Source organism: Sapajus apella, unplaced genomic scaffold (genome assembly GCF_009761245.1).
Source record: "Sapajus apella isolate SASKATOON/1434 unplaced genomic scaffold, GSC_monkey_1.0 scaffold25, whole genome shotgun sequence".
Classification (NCBI taxonomy): Eukaryota; Metazoa; Chordata; class Mammalia; order Primates; family Cebidae; genus Sapajus; species Sapajus apella.
Window position 1 is genome coordinate 17,000,652 of NW_022436965.1, and position 26,917 is coordinate 17,027,568.

Sequence of the window (26,917 nt, forward strand, 5' to 3'; positions counted from 1 at the left end):
GGGGAAGGAAAACACGTATTTCAGAAAGTGAAAATAACATAATACTTTATCAAGTGTTGTACTCCAAGTTTTATCTCATTTCCGCAACCCACATTTTATGTAATAACCAAGGTTGTCATTCCAAAATGAAAATCTCATGTCAAAAATCTGCTCAAAACCCATCAGTGGCTTGCTGTTACGTATTGGAAAATGTTGAAGTACCTTGGCATTGCGTATTCAGTGTTCATGACCCTGTCTCCATCTACCTTTCTGGGCTCATCGCCAGTCACCCCCCCTTCTCCTTCTGGTGTGAAGAATGGGAACTTCCTGAGAGCCATGACTATGTCTTACTCACCTGCGACTTCCCAGTATCATAGTGAAGGCTTAGCAAATACAGCATTTTTAATGAACATAGTCTATTTCACACATTAATCTCTTTCAAAACAAATGTATTGTAAAACTCAACATATACAGAAAATTTAATAAAACAAATGAACAGCCTATTGAGATATCATAAAAAGAATACTCTTGTGACTAACACCTTATTTAAAAACGAGAACATTGTTGGCTCCTTGGAAGCCCTCTGTTTGCCTTTAACTAATTACATCTCCTTCTCTTACTGGCAAAGGTAAACATTCACCACCCCTGTTTATCAGTTCTCAGGTCAGGACACATTCCCCCACCTCACCTTACCTTACCTCCATGATCTTTCCTTCGACTTCATATAGCTCACGGGAGGCTCCTTGTCTCTCTTATCTTGGAAACACTTAGGTTCTTTAACTTTCATTTGGTATCTGAAAAAAAATGTATTTTTAAATAAATGTATATTAATGATATCCTTCTTGTCTTACTTATATTACTTTGCCTTCACTGTAAATATCTTTAGATAATAGATTTTTTGATGTCTATATTCTGTATTCCTATAGTCCATTCTTTACTTTTATAGTTAAGATTTCATTAGAGATGCTCAATGAATATTTATTGAATTTATTCACTCATTCATAATGCATGAGTAAATGCCAGTTACATCCAAGTGCAGAAGATGCAGAAATTTACTTAACCAGTGAAAGAGAAATAGTATAGTTTATGCAAATAGATAGACACACACACACACACACACACACACACACACACACACAGAGGTGGAGTGAGAGAGAGAGAGAGAGACAAATAGAGAAGCAGGACATTGTTCTGATGTCATGCACATGAATATTCAAGAGTTTCATGCACAAAAAAAATCACCATTTCCTTCACTCCCCTTTTTCCTATTATTCAATTCCTCAAACCAAAGGTGTTAGGAAATCCAGATATGCTTCAGATATAATCTTCATTTGTTTTAACACCATTGTATATGATTAAAGAAGGCTTTGAGAGCAAGCAGTACATGTTTTTCCTTAGCGTTTTACTTGAAAGGAACCACTGCAAGAATGTGGGCCAGTCTATAGGATGACCTCCTCACATGGATATTCTAGGAAAGATTCCACATTGTCAGGGAAATTGGAAGAGGTGATACTGAAAACACTTTCTACTCTATGATGGCATGGGTAAATGAAAGACATTGGCAGTCTAAAAAGAATAATTAAGTCTATAGTTTTACCTAGATATGAAGTTGACAATGAAAGCTTAGGTCTAGGACATGAGGTTGTAACTCAAACATCTCCTAGGTTCCAGCTAGTACATACAGCTAAAGTGTTGATTCAACCTATACCTATCCTTTCAACTCTTGGATTGAATAACTGTTAAACATACAAACCTGAATTGTATTTTCTTGCTTTTTGTATGCCATTCAATGATTCCCCACCCCACCCATACTTTTCTTGCAGAATGGCTCAATTTTGGAGATTCAAATAAAGTATATCCTCTCTATAAAGCTGACTTAATCCTTTATGAAAGTTAGGATTTTGTCTGTTCTACTCCCACAATACTTTTTTTCTCAAAGTACTGAACATATTGTATTTCCATTAGGTTTATTTATCTGCTTTATAGAATTATAATCTCCTCAACTTAAAGGATTGAGTTTTGTTTCATATCAGACCTGTAGTAGGTACTCAACATGTTTCTGAATGAGTAAAACATACAAAGTAGCAAAATATGAGACAGAATCACAAGTTATAAACACTCAGCACCAAAATAAATATCTTCTATTAATTCAGTGCTGAGAAAAAGCAACTGAAACATGGACTAGGAATCTAGGAGCTCACAGTCTAGTGAGGGAAACAGAAGTGTGTGAACACATGCAGCATGGTTAGAGGGAGGAAGCTGGACATGGGTAGGGGGAATTTGAGAGCCCATAGGACTGGCCTCTGACTCAGACTGTGGAATAAAAGACAAGTTCAAGTTGATTCATTAAGGACAGGTAGAAGTCACTCAGGCGGTGAAAGGAAAGAGGTGGAGGGTAATCAAGGTGGTGGAAACAGAAGCACTGAAGTCCTCATGGAAGGCCTATCTTAATAAAACTTGATCATAAAACTTTGTGTGGAAATTCCCAGTGGTGAGAACAAGCACAGAAATTTGCTTCAGCCAGGTGGAGTTGTGGCCCGGGGGCACCTGCTGAGTGCACTAGAGAGGAAAAGGGAAATGAGGGAAGAGCACAGGAGAATAGCTGGAGAGAGATAAACCTATGCTCAACTAGAAGGGCGAGTAGCTTATTTCATTCTGACTAGGAAAAAGAGAAGAAAGTGCATCTCAGTCACAAATTGACTCACATTGCACTTAGGTCTACAGAGAAAATTAGCTGTTTCCTTATTTTCTATGAGAGGTCTGATCTTTCTTAAAATTTCTCCATACCTCCTTGGATGGGAAGGGCAGAGAGTGTTAGCTTCCTACTTCCTGCATCACAAGCTTTCCAGTTTGAATGTATATTCTGAATGACTCAGTTTCTTTTGGGCAAATTCTCTGAATTACAGATTTCCACTCCCCCTTTCTCCTCTTGCCAACTACCCTTGCTCTTTTTCAAGTTGAATCTCATGTCAACAGAGAAGACAAATGATCAGAACTCATGTAGCATTCTCTTGAATCTCATTAGTTTCTTCTGAGCTCTTCTCAGGGCATCCAGACAAATATGCTTCCTGGACTGTTGACCATCAAGGTGTAGATGGTTTCATTTGACCTTTTAGAGGACATGCAAGTGGCCATGACTACAATCCACAGTCCAGGGCATTTGCCTGACAGTTTACATATGACAACCGCTTTATTTGGACCCTAGGTCTTAGCAAGCCTCCTGCTCCTATCAATACCTCAGTATCTACTCACATGATTGACTGCCATACACAACTTAGGGAAATAAGTAAAGATACTTTAGGATAATCTTTCTGAGCATCCTCCCTAAGAATCCACAGGCATAGGTATCTGGATGTTTTCACTTGGTCCCTTCCCCTTGCGGTTCATCTTGATTGAAGTAAATAAAGACATAAAAAAACTCTCCATAGCATTTAGTCTACTCCCTTTTATTTCTTATAATAAATAAGCTGGAGAGAGATAAACCTATGCTCAACTAGAAGGGCGAGTAGCTTATTTCATTCTGACTAGGAAAAAGAGAAGAAAGTGCATCTCAGTCACAAATTGACTCACATTGCACTTAGGTCTACAGAGAAAATTAGCTGTTTCCTTATTTTCTATGAGAGGTCTGATCTTTCTTAAAATTTCTCCATACCTCCTTGGATGGGAAGGGCAGAGAGTGTTAGCTTCCTACTTCCTGCATCACAAGCTTTCCAGTTTGAATGTATATTCTGAATGACTCAGTTTCTTTCAGGGTAGAAGGGGCAACTGTTCTTCTTTCTCAGCATAGACTTCCCTTACATCATGGCCTCCTTCTTCCTCCTTAATAGGGAATAAGTATCATTTTCATATCATGGGACAAAAAAATAATTTGAGAAGAAACTCTAAAGTATGAATTGCGATCTGGATCCAAGATGGCCGAATAGCAACAGCTTTGGAGTGCAGTTCCCAGTGAGAACGCAGAGGCCGCTGCAGGTGATCTCCAGGCAAGCAGGGTCTGGAGTGGACCTCCAGCAGTCCTACAGCAGAGGGGCCTGACTGTTAGAAGGAAAACTAAAATACAGAAAGAAATAACTTCATCATCAACAAAAAGGACATCCACTCCGAGACCCCATCCGAAAGTCACCAACTACAAAGACCACAGGTAGATAAATTCACAAAGATGGGAAGAAACCAGCGCAAAAATGATAAAAACACCCCAAACCAGAAGGCCTCTCCACCTCCAAGGGATCACAACTCCTCACCAGCAAGGGAACAAGGCTGGATGGAGAATGAGTCTGATGAATTGACAGAAAGAGGCTTCGGAAAGTGGGTAATAACAAACTTCTCTGAGTTAAAGAGAATTTTAACTTCTAACCCAATACAAAGAAACTAAGAACCTTGAAAAAAGGTTTGACAAAATGCTAATGAGAATAAACACCTTAGAGAAGAATATAAATGAATTAATGGAGGTGAAAAATGCAACACGAGAACTTCGCAAAGCATACACAAGTTTCAATAGCTGAACTGACCAAGCAGAAGAAAGGATCTCGGAGATTGAAGATCAACTCAATGAAATAAAATGAGAAGGCAAGATTAGAGAAAACAGAGTAAAAAGAAAACAGAGTAAAAACAAAGCCTCCAAGAAATATGGGGTTATGTGAAAAGACCTAATCAATGTTTGATAGGTGTACTTGAATGTGACGGAGAGAATGAATCACAGCTGGAAAACATTCTTCAGGATATTATCCAGGAAAACTTCCCCAACCTAATAAGGCAGGCCAATATTCAAGTCCAGGACATACAGAGAACATCACAAAGCTATTCCTCAAGAAGAGCAACCCCAAGGCACATAATTGTCAGTTTCACCAGGGTTGAAATGAAAAAATGCTAAGGGCATCCAGAGAAAGGTCGTGTTACCCACAAAGGGAAGGCCATCAGACTCACAGTGGATCTCTCGACAGAAACCCTGCAAGCCAGAAGAGAGTGGGGACCAATTTTCAACATCCTTAAAGAAAAGAACTTTCAACCCAGAATTGCATGTCCAGCCAAACTAAGCTTCATAAGCAAAGGAGAAATAAAATCTTTTATGAACAAATAATTGCTGAGAGATTTCCTCACCACCAGGCCTGCCTAACAAGAGCTCCTGAAAGAAGCACTAAACATATAAAGGAAAACCAGTACCAGCTACTCCAAAAACGTACCAAATGGTAAACAGCATCAAAGCAATGAAGAAACTGCATCAACTAATGGGCAAAACAACCAGCCAGCATCAAAATGGCAGGATCAAATTCACACATAACCATATTAACCTTAAATATAAATGGGCTAAATGCCCCAATCAAAAGACACAGACTGGCAAATTGGATAAAAAGTCAAACTCATCGGTGTGCTGTATCCAGGAAACCCATCTCACATGCAAGGATACACAAAGGCTCAAAATAAAGGGATGGAGGAAGATTTACCAAGCAAATGGAGAGCAAAAAAAAGCAGGAGTTGCAATCTCAGTATCTGATAAAAACTTTAAATCAACAAAGATCAAATGAGACAAAGAAGGGCATTACATAATGGTAAAAGGATCAATGGAACAAGAAGAGCTAATGATCCTAAATATATATGCACTGAATACAGGAGCACCCAGATACATAAAGTAAGTTCTTAACGACCTACAAAGAGACTTAGACTCCCACACAATAATAGTAGGTGACTTTAACACTCTACCACTGTCAATATTAGACAGATCAACAAGACAGAAAATTAGCATGGATATCCAGGACTTGAACTCAGATCTGGACCAAGAAAACCTAATAGACATTTATAGAATTCTCCGCCCCAAATCCACAGAATGTACATTCTTCTCAGTACCACATCACACCTACTCTAAAACTGACCACATAATTGGAAGCAAATCACTCCTCAGCAAATGCAAAAGAATGGAAATCATAACAAACAGTCTTTCAGACCACAGTGCAATCAAATTAGAACTCAGGATTAAGAAACTCACTCAGAACCACACAACTTCATGGAAACTGAAAAACTGGCTCTTGCATGTCAACTGGATAAACAATGAAATGAAGACAGAAATACAGATGTTCTTTGAAACTAGCGAGAATGAAGATACAATGTACCAGAATCTCTGGGACACATTTAAAGCAGTGTGTAGAGGGAAATTTATACGAATAAATGCCCACACGAGAAGTGAGGAATGATCAACTTATCATCAAAATTGAAAGAGCTAGAGGAGCGAGATCAAAAATACTCAAAAGCTAGCAGAAGACAAGAAATAACTAAGATCAGAGCAGAACTGAAGGAGATAGAGAAATAAAAAAACCCTTCAAAAAATCAATAAATCCAGGAGCTGGTTTTTTGAAAAGATCAACAATATAGACCACTAGCCAGATTAATAAAAAAGAAAAGAGGGAAGAATCTAAAGGATACAATTAAAAACGATAAAAGGGATACCACCACAGATACCACAGAAATACAAACTATCATTAGAGATTACTACAAACAACTCTATGCACATAAACCAGTAAACCTGGAAGAAATGGATAAATTCCTGGACACTTGCACCCTCCCAAGCCTAAACCAGGAAGAAGTTGAAACCCTGAATATTCCAATAACAAGGGATGAAGTTGAGGCAGCAATTAATAGCCTACCACCCAAAAAAGCCCAGGTCCAGGTGGGTTCACAGCTGAATTCTACCAGATATATAAAGAGGAGTTGGTACCACCCTCTGAAACTATTCCAAACAATCTAAAAAGAGGGAATGCTTCCCAGGTCATTTTATGAGACCAACATCATCCTGATACCAAAACCCAGCGGAGACTCAACTAAAAGAAAACTTCAGGCCAATATCCATGATGAACATCGACGCAAAAAGCTTCAATAAAATACTTGCAAACTGATTGCAACAGCACATCAAAAAGCTTATCCATCACGATCAAGTAGGTTTCATACTGGGGATGCAAGGCTGGTTCAACATGGCAAGTCTATAAATGTAATTCACCACATAAACAGAACCAAAGACAAAAACCACATGATTATCTCATTAGATGCAGAGAAGGCCTTTGACAAAATTCAACAGCCCTTTATGCTAAAAACTCTCAATAAACTAGGTACTGATGGAATGTATCTCAAAATAATAAAAGCTATTTACAACAAACCCACAGCCAGTATCATCCTGAATGGGCAAAAACTGGAAGCACTCCCTTTGAAATATGGCATTAGACAAGGATGCCTTCTCTCACCACTCCTATTCAATACAGTATTGGAATTTCTAGCCAGAGCAATCAGGCAAGAAAAAGAAATAAAGGGTATGCAGTTAGGCAAGGGGGAAGTCAAATTGTCTCTATTTGCAACACCATGATTGTATATTTAGAAGACCCCATCATCTCAGCCCAGAATCTCCTGAAACTGATAAGCAGCTTCAGCAAAGTCTCAGGATACAAAATCAATGTGCAGAAATCACAAGCATTCCTATACACCAATAACAGACTTAAAGAGAGCCAAATCAAGAATGAGCTGCCATTCACAATTGCTACAAAGGGAATAAAATACCTAGGAATACAACTAACAAAGAATGTAAAGGACCTCTTCAAGGAGAACTACAAACCACTGCTCAAGGAAATGAGAGAGGACACAAACAGATAGAAAAACATTCCATGCTCATGGTTAGGAATAATTAATATTGTGAAAGTGGCCACACTGCCCTAAGTAATTTATAGATTCAACGCTATCCCCCATCAAGCTACCTATGACCCTCTTGACAGAACTGGAAAAAAATCACCTTAAACTTTATATGGAACCAAAAGAGAGTCCACATAGCCAAGTCAATTCTAAGCAAAAAGAACAAAGCTGGAGGCATCATGCTACCTGACTTCAAACTATACTACAAGGCTACAGTAATCAAAACAGCATGGTACTGGTACCAAAACAGAGATATAGACAAATGGAACAGAACAGAGGCCTCGGAGGCAATGCCACACATCTACAATCATCTGATCTTTGACAAACCTGACAAAATCAAGCTATGGGGAAAGGATTCCCTGTTTATTATATTTTTTTGAGACAGAGTCTCACTCCTTCACTAGGCGCCAGGCTGGAGTGCAGTGGCGTGACTTTGGCTCACTGCAGCCTCCGCCTTCCAGGTTCAAGCAATTCTCCTGCCTCAGCCTCCTGAGTAGCTGGGACTACAGGTGCATGCCACCATGCCCAGCTATTTTTTTTTTTGTATTTTTAGTAGAGATGGGGTTTCACCATGTTGGCCAGGATGGTCTCAATCTCTTGACCTTGTGATCCACCCACCTCGGCCTCCCAAAGTGCTGGGATTATAGGCATGAGCAACTGCGCCTGGCCGTGGATTCCGTTTAATAAATGGTGTTGGGAAAATTGGCTAGCCATGTGCAGAAAGCAGAAACTGGACCCCTTCCTGACACCTTACACTAAAATTGACTCCAAGTGGATTAAAGACTTCACCATAAGACCTAACAGCATAAAAACTCTAGAAGAAAACCTAGGCAAAACCATTCAGGACATAGGCATAGACAATGAATGCATGACTAGAACACCAAAGCATTGGTAACAAAAGCCAAAATAGACAATTGGGATCTAATTAAACTCCAGAGCTTCTGCACAGCAAAAGAAACAATCATGAGAGTGAATTGGCAAACAACAGAATGGGAAAAAAATTTTGCAATCTACCCATGTGACAAAGGGCTAATATCCTGAATCTACAAAGAACTAAAACAGATTTACAAAAAAAAAAAACAAACAAACAAACCCATTCAAAAGTGGGCAAAGGATATGAACAGACACTTTTCAAAAGAAGACCTATATGAGGCCAACAAACATATGAAGAAATGCTCATCATCTCTGGTCATTAGAGAAACGCAAATCAAAACCACATTGAGATACTATCTCATACCAGTTAGAATGCTGATCATTAAAAAATCTGGAGACAACAGATGCTGGAGAGGATGTGGAGAAATAGGAACACTTTTACACTGTTGGTGGGATTGTAAATTAGTTCAACCACTGTGGAAGACTGTGGCGATTCTTCAAGGGCCTAGAAATAGAAATTCCATTTGACCCAGCAATCCCATTACTGGGTAGATATCCAAAGGATTATAAATCATTCTATTATAAAGACACATGCACACGTATGTTCACTGAGGCAATGTTTACAATAGCAAAGATCTGGAACCAACCCAAATGCCCCATCAATGATAGACTGGACAAGGAAAATGTGGCACATACACACCATGGAATACTATGCAGCCACAAAAAAGGATGAGTTTGTGTCCTTTGTAGCGATATGGATGAATCTGGAAACCATCATTCTCAGCAAACTGACACAAGAACAGAAAATCAAACACCACATGTTCTCACTCATAGGTGGGTGTTGAACAATGAGAACACATGGACACAGGGAGGGGAGAATAATATACTGGGGTCTGTTGGGGAGGACTAGGGGAGGGACAGCACGATTAGGGAGTTGGGGAGGGATAACATGGGGAAAAATGCCAGGTATAGGTGATGGGGATGGAGGCAGCAAACCACATTGCCATGTATGTACCTATGCAACAATCCTGCATTGTCTGCACATGTACGCCAGAACCTAAAGTACAATAAAATATATTTTTAAAAAAAGTGCTAGCAGAAAGAAAAGGGAAATATTTAAGGTGATGGATATCCCAAGTACATGGATTCAGCCTTTACAAATTATATGTATGTAATAAATTATCACATGTAATAAGTTGTTTCATCTGGAAACCATTTACATATATTATCCATCAATAAAAAAAGTTAATCCCTTGGAAACAAGCTAATTATCCATCAGCTGATGAACGGAAAAATAAATAAATAAACAAAATATGAATTGGTCAGGCTGCTCTTGATAAAGGTCAGAAATAATAACCTAATTTAATGTCCCCATACATCACTCAATCGCAAGATTACCGCCATGGAGAAAGCAATATTCAAAAGACAGAAGTGTTATGATACGGAAGAACAAGGCCTTCAATGGACCTGTAATCTTACAAAAAACATAGAAAATACTTGCAAAACAACTAAAATAATTTATTTTGGAACTCTAGAAAATAATCAAAGCTACAGAACAAACTGAAAATTGTCAATTCAAGAGAAACTACCTGTAATTAACAGGTAGTTAAGATTCTGTGTTGGCCAGGCACAGTGGCTTATTCCTGTAATCCTGGCACTTTGGGAGGCTGAGGTGGGTAGATCGGCTGAGGTGGGTGGATCACCTGAGGTCAGGAGTTTGAGACCGACCTGGCCAACATGATAAAACCCCTTCTCTACTTACAATACAAAAATCCACTGACTGTGGTGGCAGGCACCGGTAATCTCAGCTACCTGGGAGGCTGAGGCAAGAGAATCACTCGAACCTGGGAGGCAGAGGTTGCAGTGAGCCAAGATTGCGCCATTGCACTCCAGCCTGGGTGACAAGCGCAAAACTACATCTCAAAATAAAAAAAAGAAAAAAGGGTCTATGTCATTTTAACTTGGGGCTATTCCCCTCTCATAACCCACTCTCTGCAACCCAATGGTGTGCTAGTTGTAAAAAAAACAGCAGTCTCATGGCAGAGATGACTGACTTCTTCTGAAAGTCAATTAGAAGTCCCATTAATAGAATAAAAAATCAATATTTTGTCTGAATTAGCAGCTACTGAGAACATTTCTATTCCTAGGGCACTGGGGTTATTTAATTTGACTCAGAGCTTAGCTCAACAACAACAAAAAGGCCCTATCCCCAAGGTTTGACCTAAAACAATAGTAATTCTCTGGTACCACCACCACTGCTGTGCCAAAGCTATGATTTCAGTAGAGGAAAACATGAGCATGGCCAAAAATTTGAAGGAAAGTCCTGGAGATCTAGCCAAATATAGAGAGCTTCAAAGAACTCTGACATATTTCTGGAGATCCAGAAAACAGTGTGTGTGTGTCTGCGTGTGTTTCTGTATCTGTGTCTTTTTGTCTGTGTGCATGGTTGCACCTGAGAAAGGAGAAGGCTCCAGTCACTCCATTTCATGCTTGGCTGACATTCAGGTCCTGTACAAGTAGGATGTAAAATCTAAGGCTGTTTTGTAAATTGCCTGAAGTTTGAAGGAATGCCTTCATACACAGAGCCCTTTGGCAACGGGTGAAAAACATATAGGCAAACCATTTAAAGAAAGCTTCAACAGATCAGTGGCTGGCCAATAAATTACACTGTCCCAAGGATAATCCCTGGGCATATAGGCTTAAAATTAAAACAAGCAAAACCAATCCTATAGTCTGATAAACATAGAAATTGACCCTCTGGTCTTAAAGCTTGAAACTTAAATTTGTTTTATCTGAGCTCCTTCCTCAGGAAAACACCTTCAGGCCTTTCAAATAGTATGAAAGAACTGAAACTCAGATCACTGCACTAGATGTGGAACCCTCATTCATCATGATTGCTTCCTTTCTCCTCTTTAGTTCGCGTTTTCTTACACATTGTTACATTTCTTTCCTGCTATATAAATCCTTAGTTTTAGTCAGTTATGGAGACAGATTTGAGACTGAGCTCTCTTCTCAGCTGCAGCACCGATTGAAGCCTCCTTCCTTGGTGACACTTACTGTCTTGGTAATTGGCTTTCTGTGTGGTGAGATGTAGGACCTAGACCAAACCCCCAGTGTTTCGGTCACACAAAAACTTAAAAAGTACCTAGAGAGAACTCAGTGACCACAGATATTGTCAAATAAGTTCAGAATTAGTTTCCTCTTTGCTGCTTGCCTAACAAGCAGTGAAAGCAAAAATAGCAAAAAAAGAAAAAAAAGAAAAAAATAGCAACAAAAATAAACTTTGGGGGTGGTGCTGGGTGATGGTGATAGTATAGTTATTAAACTATATTAACTAAAATATCCAGTTTCAGCAAAAACCCGTGTGATTATTTCAAATGAGACAGAAAAACATTTGAGAAAATCCACCACTCTTACTATAAAAGCACTCAACATACTAGGAGTGGAAGGAAACTTCCTCAAATTGATAAAAGGCATCTACTAAAATCCCACAGTTAAATTCATACTTAATGTAAAAGACTTTCCCCATAAGATCAGAAAAAAGGCTCTTTCACCAATTTTATGCAACGTTATGTTAAAGACCTACCCAGGGCAGTTAGACCAATAAAGGAAATTAAAGGCAATCAAATTAGAAAAGAAATACAACTATCTCTACTGAAAGATCCTATGATCTTGTATGTAAAAAATCGTAAACAATACATTAGAACTAGAAAGCCTATTAGAACTAATAAATGAGTTCGGCAAGGTTGCAGAATACAAGATCAATATATGAAATTCATATATATTTCTTTATATTAGCAATCAACAATCTAAAAATGAAATAAATCAATTTCATTTACACTAGCATCAAAAAGAATAAAATACTTAGGCATAAATTTAACAAAAGAAGTGTAAGGTTTATACATCAAAAACTATAAAATATTATTGAAAATAATTAAAGATTTAAATAAATGGAAAGAGATCTATAGATTCATTGTAGTCCCTATTGATAAAGAAGTGGATAAACATGGAAGTGCTGGGTAGAGAAGGGCAGGTCCCTGGTGAGGGCTCTGCCCTTGGGTCTGTGCTCACAGATCTAGGTGAGGGCAGTTACTCGCTTTTATGCCCAAATGTTGCATTTTCCAAGACCACCCTGAACCACCATGTCCCCCATCCTATGGCTATGAAAACCCTGAGACACAGGCAGGCACAGACACAAGCAGCTAGACATCAAGAAGAACACACCAGCAGAAGAGCACAGATGCAGCTGGACCTTGAGAGGAATACACTGGCAGAAGAACACAACAACAGGCACTGGCAGACAGGGGCAGGCCATTGACCAATGGACTGATGTGGAGTTTGGATGGGGTGGTTGGAGAAGAGCCTGGCCACTGGGTGGCCCAACTCCAGGGAAAAATCATGACCGTCCCACTCCATCCCCCTTCTGACCTCCCCATCCAGCTTGCTAAGAGCTACTACCACTCAATAAAAAACCTTGCACTCATTCTCTAAGCCCATGTGTAACATAATTCTTCCAGTACACCAAGGCAAGAAACCTGGATATTGAAAGCCCTCTGTCCTTGTGATAAGGCAGAGGGTCTAACAGGCTGATTAACACAAGCTGCCTACAGATGGCAAAACTAAAAGAGCACACTGTAACACATGCCCACTGGGGGTTTGGCTGTAAACATTCATCCCTAGACACTGCCATGGAGTTGGAGCCCCACAACCCACCCATCTGCATGCTCCCCTTAGAGGTTTGAGCAGTAAGGCACCAAAGAAGCAAGAAGCAAGCAACTCCCCCAGTTGCATACCCTGTGAGGGGAATAAGGGAACTTTTCCTGTTTCAACTGGGGGCTTGTCCAGGATCCCAAAAGGTGAATGAAAATGTCAAACCATCAGATCTGCCTCTTTTTCAAAACCCTGCCACCTCTCTCTCTCTCTCAAGTGTCCATCAACTGATGAATAAATAAACATGGTGTTAAATATAATTTTGTAGGAGGCCAGAGACTTGAACAGGGCTCCCACACTAAGCCTAAGAGAACAAATCAACATGGAGTTTAAGTACAGTAGCTGAGCGTTAGTTAATTGCAGAAGACTCTATAACCAACTAAATTGTGTATATTCCATATTTCTGTTTCCTATAAATGCTGTCAGATTATATTACTAGTCAGAGTTCTCTAAACCTGCTCTTTCAGAGGGCTGCCTTATTCTTGAATCATTTTTGTTTTGTTTTGCTTTGTTCTGTTTTGGTTATAATTGCTCGAATAAATGCTGTTGAATTTAATTAGTTTAATATTTTTCCTTTTGAAAGAGGCATATTCATACAATGTAATAAAATTCATCCATAAAAAAATAAAGTTTGATACATGTTATAATTCAAGGATGAACCTCGAATACATGCTACGTGAAAAAAACCAATCACAAAGGCCATATGTTATATGATGCCGCTTATCTAAAATGTCCAGAATAGGCAAATCCAAAGTAACAGAAAGTACATTTTCCAGGGGGTCCAGGGAGTGATTTCCAATGGGTATGGAGTTTCTTCTTGGTGGGATGAAAATGTTCAAAATTGAAATTTTGGTGATGGTTATACAATTCTGGAAACTACTGAAGAACTGCATACTTTAAATGAGTGAATTTTATGGTATGTGAATTATATATCAATAAAGTTGTTAAAAAGAGGAGGGAGGAAAATCATAGAAAATGTGATAGGTTAGGAGGTAGGATGAATGACCTCTTAGGTTCCCTAGACAGTGCTTACACTGGCTCTGTTAACTAGCTGCTGATGGAGAGTCAATAATGTACTAGAAAGTAGTGCATTCCCTGGCTAATATCTATTTATTCAGATCTCTGTATTTCTAAGCACTGATTTTAAACTATTAAGCTAAATAATATGGGTTACAAGTGATATTTCACACATGTCAAAGGAGTTTTACGTATGTCATTTGGACAGCAAGACAAATACTGCTAATGGCTCAGTAATGTTGAATTTCCTTTTCCTCACAGTATTTTATAAGAATTATAACAAAAAGCTCAAGCAATTTATCTAGGAAGCCTTCCAACAGTAGTTCTCCCTTACTATGTGCCAAGGAACATCAGCTTTGCTAAGCGTGTTGGGTGGGAAACAAAACCACAAAAATAGAGTTCCATAGTCAAAACTGTTTGGGAAGTTATGTACAGCATTTTTTTTTCCTTGGAAATTCTTAAGGAACATGAGACTATTAAAGGCTCTGAAGCGTTTCATTCACTCAGCAAAAATTTATTCAGTGCCTCCTAAGCGTAAGGCACTATTCTGGGCCCTGGAGACACAGCAGAGAACAAGAGACTAAATTCTTGACATGACGGAACTTGTGTTCTAATGTTACACAAATAAACCTATTTTAACTAAGTATTTCTCAACTTACATGATGACGAAACAACAATTTCAAGAAATATCCGTTACCATTCTGTAGAATACGCTTTGTGAAATATGGGTCTACGTTTATCTGTATCAACCTCTTAAGGGGAATGCTAAAAGACAGAGAAAGCAGCATAAGCAAGTATCCCGAATCATATACAAACTGCATTTCTAGTCACTGGTGTTACTCAAAAGCCAATGGAAATGAAGCCTTTATCATTGAAGAATAGGATATGATGGCCTGATTAAAAGTGACGATGGGAAAGAAAGCACAAGAGATAAGCAGTTAAAACTTACTTTAGGTGACAGGTTTTGGGATCGTTGCAATTATGAACTCATTGACCAAAGCCAAATGCAATTAGTTAGGGTATTGTAGAGAAGCAGGGAAAAATACTAAATTTAGATACCATCTGAGGTATCTGGGTGGAAGGAACTGTAAATTCTCACTTTCAACTACTGGGGAATTATGAAGTAATTATAAACCCCCTCTTAAAAATGTATTAGCAAACTACTGGTAGGTCAGACACAACAATAAGTTGGGCAGGATAAAATTAATGACAGAGAAAATTTTAAAATAAACAAATTTTCCTCAAAGGTTATGATTTTCCCATAAATCTATAATTAAAAAATCCTTCTTTACACCCACACTCTTTTCTCTAATAACGTCCAGTTCTTTCCTCCCAATCAACTGGCCCACGGCTTCCTTCTTCTCACCCCGTCTCTCTGTCATGGTTGAAGAATAGTCTTCTCTTGTCCGACAGCCTCCTCCTAGTCAGCTTGCCTCCAAGACTGCTATTGTCTGGTGTTTTCTTTCCTATCCTCACTTTTAATCAGGCCCTCACTTCTTGCTTCTTAGAGACAAAGACTGGATTCTCCAGGCTTTATTTATTTATTTATTTTGTGGTAAAATGTACGTAACCTGAAATTTATCATTTAATCCATTTTAAACGTATAATTCAGTGGCATTAAGTACATTCAAAATATTGTGCAACTGTTACATCCCCATTATCCATTTCCAGAATTTGTTCATCTGAATGTTGGCATCTGTCAAAAAAGGGGGTGCTAATTACACTGGTTTTACCCTGTAGGATTTTGAGAACTAAATATAATAATATACACTCTGTTAACTCTTAAAATACCACCCAAATGTTTATTATTGTAGTAAATAAAGTTGTAAATTACTGTCTAAGTAAAATGTTATTATTCATTCATTTATTTATTCCACGAAATAGATTCAACTTCTGTTATATTCCATAGGGCAGAGAAGGGGGGGCTTCTCAAAAGAGAGAGACGGCTGGGTTCGGTGGCTCAAGCCTGTAATCCCAGCACTTTGGGAGGCAGAGGTGGGTGGATCACGAGGTCAAGATATCGAGACCATCCTGGCCAACATGGTCAAACCCTGTCTCTACTAAAAACACAAAAATTAGCTGGATGTGGTGGCGTGTGCCTGTAGTCCCAGCTACTCAGGAGGCTGAGGCAGAAGAATTGCTTGAACCTGGGAGGCGGAGGTTGCAGTGAGCCGAGATTGTGCCACTGCACTCCAGCCTGGCGCCTGGCGACAGAGTGAGACTCTGTCTCAAACAAACAAACAAACAAAAACAAAAGGGAATGAGACAAGGCTCTTTCTCCGGAAGCACTCACAGTTTAGTTAGAAAGTGTTGTGCAAAAACAGCTCCAATTCAGGACTGCAAATGGCATTGCAATGGTGTGAACAGTTTGGGAATGGCTGGTTCTGGCGAAAGGTGTGGGGAAGCTTCCTGGGGTCTGCATTTGAGCTGGGTCTGGAAAGATATTGGTGGACTCAGAACGGAAAAAGCAGGGTGCTCTCAGGGTGCCATAGGGAACATAGTCGTCTTGAAAGTGAAAAGATAACTGCTCCTTGGTCTAAATTCAGAGCTATGGAGACTCCAAGAAAATAAACACAGGAAAACCCCAGGGAGAGCAAACTTTTGTCAGATTCACTCTCACACCCAGGGACTTCTTTGGCAATCCTTCCGATTCCTTATTTTAGCTTCTGTGAGTTTAGGATACAGTTACATATGTAGTGTTGAGGGATTTCCTTTCCACTTGTAAAAAAAGTAATAAAAATAATAATGATAACAACAAAGCAACCAAAAGGTCACCGGACAGAGGAAGGACCCTTTTCACCAGGTCAGGTCATAACCCCACTTGAGTTGATTTATAACTTGCTTCTGGATACTAGCAGCCAACAGCATTGCACTGATCAGTGGCATTACCAAAAAAAATAGCCTTGACTGACAAACTATGTAGATTGTTAACTATTTCTTCTGGGATTGGAATGCAGCAAGCCCAGGAGCTAGATTAGAGTTCCTGGGAGAAAGAGGTGTCAAGAGCCTGTTCTATTGTAGAGCACTCCAAGAAAGATGAAACCAGGAAGCTTCACCTGGCAACTTGCTTCAAGCAGAGAATCCTCATTAGACTGCCGATTTTAAAAAAAGATGAGGGCGCTGATACTCTCAGGTTTCATCTTTCTTGGGGTGCTCGATAACAGGAGTGCTTGCGACTCACACGACACAGCTAGTTTGGCCCTCCCATCAGAAATTTTGTTTTCTCTTCTTTCCTGACACTAGAAGTCTCTTCTCTTTGCCCCTCCACTCTCAAATAATTTTTATTTCTCTCTCCATGCTTCTTCTTAGTGTAGGAAATCCAGTTTCTAAAACGCCTCTCACTGAGGCACAGCACTGTTCTGGAGCTATACTCTTGCTGGGCCTTCCTGTTAATCATATTTCTTTTCAGGGATTCCAAGTCATATTAGCATATTTGAAAATATTTAAGGCCACATATTTCAATGTTTTTTCTTTCCAACTTTTATTTTGGTTCAAGGGGTACATGTGAAGATTTGTTACTCGGTTAAATTGTAGTCATGGGAGTTCAGTGTACAGAAAATTTTGTCACTCACGTAATCAACATTTCAATTTTAACGCATAAACCTCCATCCTTTGTCTGTGATTTCCTTTAATAAATCTCCCAGTGAGTTTGTTATTTTTTCTAAAAGGCCACAGGCCCATGATATCGTTGATTTCTATCTTTAAATGTTGAACAATGAATCCAAATGCATTATTTTATAAAACCCAAATTGATGGATCATTCTCTAAAGAGAGACTAGTAAAATTAGTAGAGCCAAATTTGAAAATGATGATAATCTAGCCCTGGACTTGAGATGTAAGTGAATGCCAGTCCATAAAGGAACACCCACAGCGGCATCTGTGTGAGCTGATGTAAGCATTCCAAAGAGGTAAGCGTGGCTGTCAAAAAGTTCTAATTGAGCAATAAATGGGCCTGTAGACTCCTGAAGTTCTTCCTGAGAAACAAGGAGAGGAAATAGTGGAGTAGGGCCTGAAAGTCTTTGTTCCACAGGGATAGGAAAATGAAGGAGCAATTTGTCCAAGGTGATCATACTCCAAATAGATTCTGTGCAGTTGAAATAATTTTGAGCCCACAAAACTCGAGGCAATAATAATTGGGAGCTTCCTGGTTATTTTTCTGCTGGGAACCTATCACTCACAGTAGATCTGGTCAGACCCTGGTCTGAGGCTTTTTTGGGTTTCAGTGCAAAGCCTAGGAGAATGACTCGTTTTCTCAGCAAGGTTTGCCCTTCGTGCTACTAGTTCCCCTTTGCCAGCACTGAACAGAGCAATGTTCAATAGTTCCAGCTCAACATTTTGTGGCTAAGTGTAAATCCACACGTTCTTTGGAACCTCAGGCCCCTTGGTTAAGCATGCTTTCATTCCTCATATGCCCACAGGCTGGCACAGTGCACCACCACTGTGGTGCACCCTTTATGTCTTTTGAACACCTTTCAGAAAACCTCTTCTTGCCTTCTTAATTGCGAATTTAACTTTCTGTCATAGTCTTATAAATTTGCCCATCTGGGAGGTATCGTGCTTTCCCCTGGGTATAGACAAGAGATTAATTCAGGTGGAGTTTATGTAAATAAAATTAAAATATATAAATATCCAAAGTAATACCATATTTTTCAAATATGTATATATTTGTCATACTTATATTTATATATTACAGTAAAAATATTAATATAGAAATATAAAATTTAGATTTTTTTTTAAAGATATACACATATATGCATGCCCAGGCACAGGCACATGCATGCACACGCACACGCATGCGCGCACGCGCTCACGCGCTCACACACACACACACGGACATATTACGGTGAGTCCTTGAGGGGGTAAAGGAGATAGAAATGGGGAATTAAGATTAAAAAAAGAGAGAGAGAGAGAGAGAGAGAGAGAGAAATAGGGCTTCTTTTTGTGGACCAGTGATGACGTACCTGCAACCTAAAACAAAAGAAAAGACGGGGAAGAATTTTCTTCGGTGGGGAAAAGAGATGAAGGAATGGATTAGGCAGAAGAAATGATATACAATTTACTCTCTTGTTAATGAACCCAACCCATAATTACAGAGTATTTACTATGTCCTAGGCATTAAGGATATCACAGTAAATAAGACAGACATCAACAATCAACAGTGCCAGTCAGTGTTCAAAGTGTATGACATGTAGACTATAGGACTCACAGTAACCCCATGAAGATGAGTGCTACTATTTTCCCCAGTTTAAATAATGACAAAGTTAAGGCACATAGAAGTTATGTGCAGAGTTGTTCTGCCACACAAGCAGTGTGGCAAAGGCCAAGTTTGAATACCAACAGTATGACTCTGGAGCCCACAAGCCCACAGACTTAATCACACCTTATAATTGCTTGCAAATAGGCAACAGTGGCATGTGAGATGAGTACTAACACAATACAGATGCTCCAAGTTCTCCAGCTCTCGTCATTCACCCTTTGCTTGATAATTGATTAGACTGGCTTAGTCCCTATCCCAGAAGACATGGGAAGTCTGCTACAGTTCCCATGATTAAAAAGTCTTTGGGAGTGAGGGGAAGTGGACAAATCTATACTCCCCTGGTCATTCAGTACTGCAGCAAACTTCCCTCCTCTGAACCTGATTCTGGCTATGCCTGTCTTGTTTCTATGTTCATATTATGTTTGGCATGAAATACTATTTGTTTTGTTCCTTGCCATCTCCTTCACACCACTCAGTCCCAGGACTGTTTACAAAATATATTTTCAGCAGAGTTTTATTCAAAGTTTGGGAGTTAATGGGAGGAGACTGCAGGGCAGCTCAGTATATGTATCAACTGAATGTTGACATTCTCATCTCAAATAACTCTGTGAGCACTTAGCCCAGCATGTTGACAGTTGTTTTGGTCTCTTGCTCTTCCCAAATACACTTTTGCAGAGTGGGAAAGACTCTTTTAAAGATAAAGAGAGTGGCAAGAGATGAGGAAAAGTATTTGCAGCCAGACCAACACAAAACTCTCTTTGCAGCCAGAGTAAGGAATCAGAATTTATCCAAAGGCAGTGAAAATCCATAAAAAGAGTTTCATGAGGGGACTATTGTAATCAGTTTCCTTCTTCCTTCCTCCTCTTCAACCCTCTCTCTCTTCCCCTCCTCTCCTTCATTCAGAAAAATAATGATGGAGAATGAATTGGAGAAAGCAAAAGCAGAAGTTACTGATGTTGCAACTTGGGTAATGACAGTGGGACCAGAGAAAAACGGATGAATACAAGAGTTATTCGTTATTCAAGATTTAGATGATGGTCAGGCGCGGTGGCTCACGTCTGTAATCCGAGGCCACAGGGAGGTGGATCATGAGATCAGCAGATTAAGACCATCCTGGCCAACATGGTGAAACCCCATCTCTACTAAAAAATACAAAAATTAGCTGGGCATGGTGGCGCACGCCTGTAGTCCCAGCTACACGGGAGGCTGAGGCAACCTGGGAGGCGGAAGTTACAGTGAGCTGAGATCGCGCCACTGCACTCCAGCTTGGTGACAGAGCAAGACTCCATTTCAAAAAAAAAAAAAAAAGATTTAGATGATGAGGGAAAAGACAATGAGGAAGAAAGAGACATAAAGAGTGGGGTACTGAATTGATTAGCAGGTGGATTGATGGATTCACTAAGATAAGGAATCCAAAAGAAGAAATTAGTTTGAATGTGTATCTAATGAATTCCAGTTTGGACATGCTGAGTAATCAAATTTCCAAATAATGATCATCAGTAGAAAGTTGGATAGGTATGTCAGGTGTGGCCACATGAGAAGAGAAAAAGACCATGAACCAAAAGTCCACGAATACCAACATTTTTGGAATGAACAAGGAAAGAGGAGCTCACCATAAAGACTAAAGAGGATGGAACAGTGAGGTGGAAAGGAGGACAGAGAAACCAAAGTAAGAGTGTTTAAAGAAGGAAAGAGCAGTAGGTCATGCCGAAGCTTCTGGAAATGGTGCTTCTCTGAGTTATGTTTCTCTAATTTGATTATAAATTTCTTGTGCCACTGTTGAGTTTAAAATTGGTGCTCAGTAAATAATTCTTGGTGACAGAACACATTCTTCCCTTGCTCCCAAATATTTCAAGTCCATGCTCTTCTGAGAGTACAGACATTATTTTCCTTTACAAAGAAAGTAAAAGCTTCCTAACGCCTCACCAGAGCCGAGCAAATGCTGGTTCCATGCTAGTACAGTCTGAAAAACCATAAATAAAGCTCCTTTCCTTTTAAATTATCCAGTCTCAGGTATTTCTTTATAGCAATAGAAAATGGAACAAATCCAGACTTGACTGTTTACTAGCTGTGTGAGCTGGGAAATCCATGATTTTATCTCAGTCCAAGTTGCTTGGTGTGTAAAAGTAAATTAAAAATAGATTCTTCCATATGATTATTATGAAATACAAGTGTAGTCACATATGTAAAGTATTTAGCAAAGTCAATATGCATATGAATGTTATTAATAATACTATTAATAAAGTATTTATATAATACTATTTACTAATAATACTATGATTAATAAAGATATTCTGTTCCATTGGTCTATGTGTCTGTTTTTGTACCAGTACCATGCTTTTTTTGTTACTGTAGCCCCGTAGTGTAGTTTGAACTCAGGTAAATTGGTGCCTCCAGCTTTGTTCTTTTTGCAACATACCTCACGACATAATCGTCTCTTAAAGTCCCACCTTTCAGCACTGTTGCATTGGGAATTGAGTTTCCAATACAACAATTTGAACTCTGGGAGACAAATTCAAACCATAGCACAGATGAAATTATCTTGAAGCTCAAGTACTCTGTGAATATCTAAACTTTAAGTGTTTGGTAGCTTTTCATGAAATTAACTTCTTGGGTGTTGCTAGCGAAATAAATTGATTCCACCCAAGACAGAACTAGAGTCACAAGTTTGTGATCATTAGCTGCAACCCCTCAATAAAGGAGTAATGTTAATAAAAATAACATTATTCATAATAGCAACAACATCAACATCAACTAATATTTTTAATGGCTGCCTAGAATGTCCGTTTGAGCTAATTTTGATCATAGAAAAACACTTAAAGCCAATTAGAAAATCTGTGGCCTTTGCAGCCATACTTATGCCTCCCCTAAGAGGAAATAGAGGTCAACTGGTTGGGTTCTCTAGAGGGAGCAGCTGTAAGAAAATATTGAATTAGCTCGAAGTATAGCCTCAAAAGAATGTAGCTCATTCACTTTTGATGTGTTCTGAGAAATCCTGTACTGAATAGGTTAGAAATGACTGCTAGACTACATTATAAACATATGCTTTTCCCTCTCAGTGCCTTTCAGATGGCAATAAAGGGAATAGACACTGGAACCTACTTGAGGGTAGAGGGTGGAAGGAAATAATTTGCATAATAAACCCCTGAAAACACAAATCACAAAAATTAACTCAAGGATTGCCCTGGCTATTCAGGCTCTTTCTTGAATCCATGTGAATTATTTTGCTGGACTTGTAATAAACAGTAGGTCCCATATGAATTGTAAATAGTTTTTTCTAGTTCTGTGAAGAATGTCATTGATAATTTGATAGGAATAGCATTGAATCTGTGACTCATTTGGGGCAGTATGTTCATTTTAATGGTACTGATTCTTCCTATCCATGAGCATGGAATGATTTTCCATTTGTTTTTGTCTTCTCTGATTTCTCTGAGCAGTGTTTTGTAAAAATCCTCAATAAAATACTGGCAAACTGATTCCAGCAGCACATCAAAAGCTAATCTACTACAATCAAGTAGGTGTCAACACTGGGATACAGGGTTGGTTAACATAGACAAATCAGTAAATATGATTCATCCCACAAACCAAACTAAAGACAAAAGCCACATGATTATTTCCATAGATGCAGAAAAGCCTTTTACTAAAATTCAACATCCTTTCATGTTAAAAATTCTCAATAAACTAGGTATTGAAAAAACATACCTCAAAATATTATGAATTATCTATGTCTAATCCACAGCCAACATCATACTAAATGGGCAAAACCCGGAAGCATTCATTCCCCTTGAAAACCAGTCTAAGAAAAGAGTGCCCTCTCTCCCACTCATATTCAACATAATATTGGAAGTATTAGTCAGAGGAATCAGGCAAGAAAAAGAAATAAAGCACATCCAAATAGGAAGAGAGGAAGTTAAATTATTCCAGTTTGCAGATGACATGAAGAATCATAGTCTCAGACCCAAAGTTATCAGTGGCTTCTTCCACTGATAACTGCAGCAAAGTTTCAGGATACAAAATTAATGTACAAAAATCACTACCATTTTTATGCACTTACAACAGGCAAGCTGAGAACCAAATCAGGGAGGCAATCCCATTCACAACTGCCACAAGAAGAATAAAATATCTAGGAATACAGCTAACCAGGGAGGTGAAAGATCTGCACTATGAAAATTACAAAACACTGCTTAGTTATTTTTAATATTCTTATAAGGGAACTCATTACATACAAGGCACTATTCTAAGTGCTTTGCAAGTATTAAATCATTGAACCCTCATAACAATCTTATAAGGTATGTATCATTACTGTTCATATCTGATAGATTAAAAGACTGAGGCACAGAGAGCTTATGTACTCATTTTACAGGTGAAAAAACTGGGACACAAAGAAATTAAGAAGTTTTCCCAATGTCAAACCACTACCTAGCAGCAAAGCAGAATTTAAACCCCAGTAGTCTGAAATGACAGTAAGTTTGTCCATTTTGCACAAAAAGAAACTGGGTTACATAGAGATCAAGTGTCTTGCCAAGTTCACAAAATTGCAAAGAGGTAGAGCTGAGATTTAAACCCTCGTCTGACCTATGAACACAGGCTATGCTATTTCTGGTACCGAAGCCACTATGATACCCTACAGTACAGATGGTCATTAACAGGTGAAGGACCAAGTAGCATATGGTATTTGAGCAATATATTTGGCTCTAAATTCTCTGGTAGACATGGAAAAAAGGAAGCAAACATGGTAGTGAGAAGGGGTTTATTTTCTAATTTCATAAAAAAGCATAAAAAGTATTTCCAGGAACTATAACTGTGAGTGACATGCAAATAGTATCTGATATCTTCTATTACGGCTTCATGTAAGACTTAAAAATCAAAATGTATCAAATGACCCTATATAAACACAGAAGAATAATCTATAGAAATGTCAGATGAAAGCCATTTCTGTAAAAGCTGATAATAACAGGGCCTGGCCAATTTAATTCTTGGGGTAAAAATGAAAGAATGCACACTTTCATACAAGCCAGACAGTTAGTAGGCCTCCCCTGTGACAATAAATTGTTGTAAGTCATTTCTTACTCACCATAGGCACTACCTGATGGGTAAGTGAGAAATGTAAAAGAGGGAGAATTTTTATTTATCTTCTCGCCATCTGAAAGGCAATGAGAGGGAAAAGCATATATTTATAATGTAGTCTAGCAGTCATTTCTAACTTTTATTCAGTGCTGGATTTCTCAGCACACATCAAAAGTGAATGAGCTACATTCTTTTGAGGCTAGACTTTGAGCTAATTCACTGTTTTATTACAGCTGCTCCCTCTAGAGAACCCAGCCAGTTGCGCTCTATTTCCTCTTAGGGGAGGCATAAGTATGGCTGCAAAAGCCACAGATTTTCTAATTGGCTTTAAGTGTTTTTCTGTGATCAAAATTAGCTCAAATGGAAAAAAACAAAAAACAAAAACCAAAAAAAGAAGTGAAGACAATTTCCAAGCACTCACAAGCCTGAGCAGATAAATTTCACACCAATTACAGGAAGTGAAATTGTTTTTATTCCTGTTTTTAACTACAAGAAGTATTTTTCCAAAATGTTTTCTTTCTCTGAGTGACTGATGAGATACCCAATTTCCAGAACTATGACAAGATTTGTTAAAGTAAGCTGATTCAGGGTGCTGCTGAGTCCAAATGGGAACTGCTCAATGAACCACCAAGTCAAGACTTCATGAATCGTTAATACCAGCTCTAGCAAATATGTGACACCTGCCACTCTGCGGTATATAGTCTAAGATATCTACCCTCTACCACACCCACCAGAGCCCCATTTCCTTTATTTGTTAACAGAAAATAAATTATTTAAGTTTAATTGTTTTAGGGAATAAGAAAGAGGTTGACCCAGGAAACCTCTGTAAGCAGCAGGCAGTAAAATAGAAAGTTAAGTGAGAAGTCACCCTTTTCTAAAAGGTATGGTGTTTGCCATGTAATTAGATAGCATGCCAACAGATTAACTGCTGCCATGTGTATCTGTACAAATAGCCACAGATTTTCTAAAGTTTTTTTAAGAAAATGACCAGTCTTTCTTTGTAAAGGAAAATAATGTCTGCACTCTCAGAAGAGCATGGACTTGAAATATTTGGGAGCAAAGGAAGAATGTGTTCTGTCACCAAGAATTATTTACTAAGCACCAATTTTAAACTCAACAGTGGCACAAGAAGTTTATAATCAAATTAGAGAAACATAACTCAGAGAAGCACCATTTCCAGAAGCTTCGGCATGACCTACTGCTCTTTCCTTCTTTAAACACTCTTACTTTGGTTTCTCTGTCCTCCTTTCCACCTCACTGTTCCATCCTCTTTAGTCTTTATGGTGAGCTCCTCTTTCCTTGTTCATTCCAAAAAGGTTTGTATTCATGAACATTTGGTTCATGGTCTTTTTCTCTTCTCATGTGGCCACACCTGATGCACATATCCAACTTTCTACTGATGATCATTATTTGGAAATTTGATTACTCAGCATGTCCAAACTGGAATTCATTAGATACACATTCAAACTAATTTCTTCTTTTGGATCCCTTATCTTAGTGAATCCATCAATCCACCTGCTAATCAATTCAGTACCCCACTCTTTATGTCTCTTTCTTCCTCATTGTCTTTTCCTTCATCATCTAAGTGTTGAATAACTCCTGAATTCATCCATTTTTCTCTGGTCCCACTGTCATTACCCAAGTTGCAAAATCAGTAACTTTTACTTTTGCTTTCTCCAATTAATTCTCTTCCATTATTTTATTCACTGTTTATATCCTTTGCACACTTATTATTGAGGTTGTTTGTATTTTTCTTGATAATTTGTTTAAGTTCCTTACAGATTCTGGACATTAGACTTTTGTCAGATGCATAGCTTGTGAATATATTCTCTCATCCTGTAGGCTATTTAGTCTGTTGATAAGTTTCTTTTGCTGTGCAGAAGCTCTTTAGTTTAATTAGGTCCCATTCTCAATTTTTGTTTTTGTTGCAGTTGTCTTCGGGTCTTCATCATGAACTCTTTGCCAGGACCCATTTGCATAAACTTATTTTCAAGGCTTTCTTGCAGCATTCTATAGTTTTAGGTTTTGGATTTATGTCTTTAATCCATCTTGAGTTGATTTTTGTATATGTGTAAGGAAGGGATCCAGTTTCAATCTTCCGCATTTGGCTAACCAGCTATCCCAGCACCATTTATTGAACAGGGAGTCCTTTTTGCTTTCTTTATTATAGTCAGCTTTGTCAAACAAAGACGCTTTATTCTGTTCCATAGGTCTGTGTGTCTGTTTTTGTATTGCTACCTTGCTATTTTGGTTAATGTAGCTTGGCAATAAAGTTTGAAGTTGGGTAATGTAATTTCTCCAGCTTTGTTCTTTTTGTACAGTATTGCTTTGGTTATTCAGGCTTTTTGT

General features: G+C 38.6%; 1 long non-coding RNA gene across 1 annotated transcript in view; it reads right to left on the reverse strand.

The window, feature by feature from the left end:
• Nucleotides 1–26,917, reverse strand: part of LOC116560134 — a 351,496-nt gene that overhangs the window by 61,532 nt on the left and 263,047 nt on the right. Inside the window, exon 3 of the long non-coding RNA XR_004272811.1 lies at nucleotides 678–773. This is a non-coding gene — a long non-coding RNA (uncharacterized LOC116560134). The remainder of the gene's footprint in view (nucleotides 1–677; nucleotides 774–26,917) is intronic.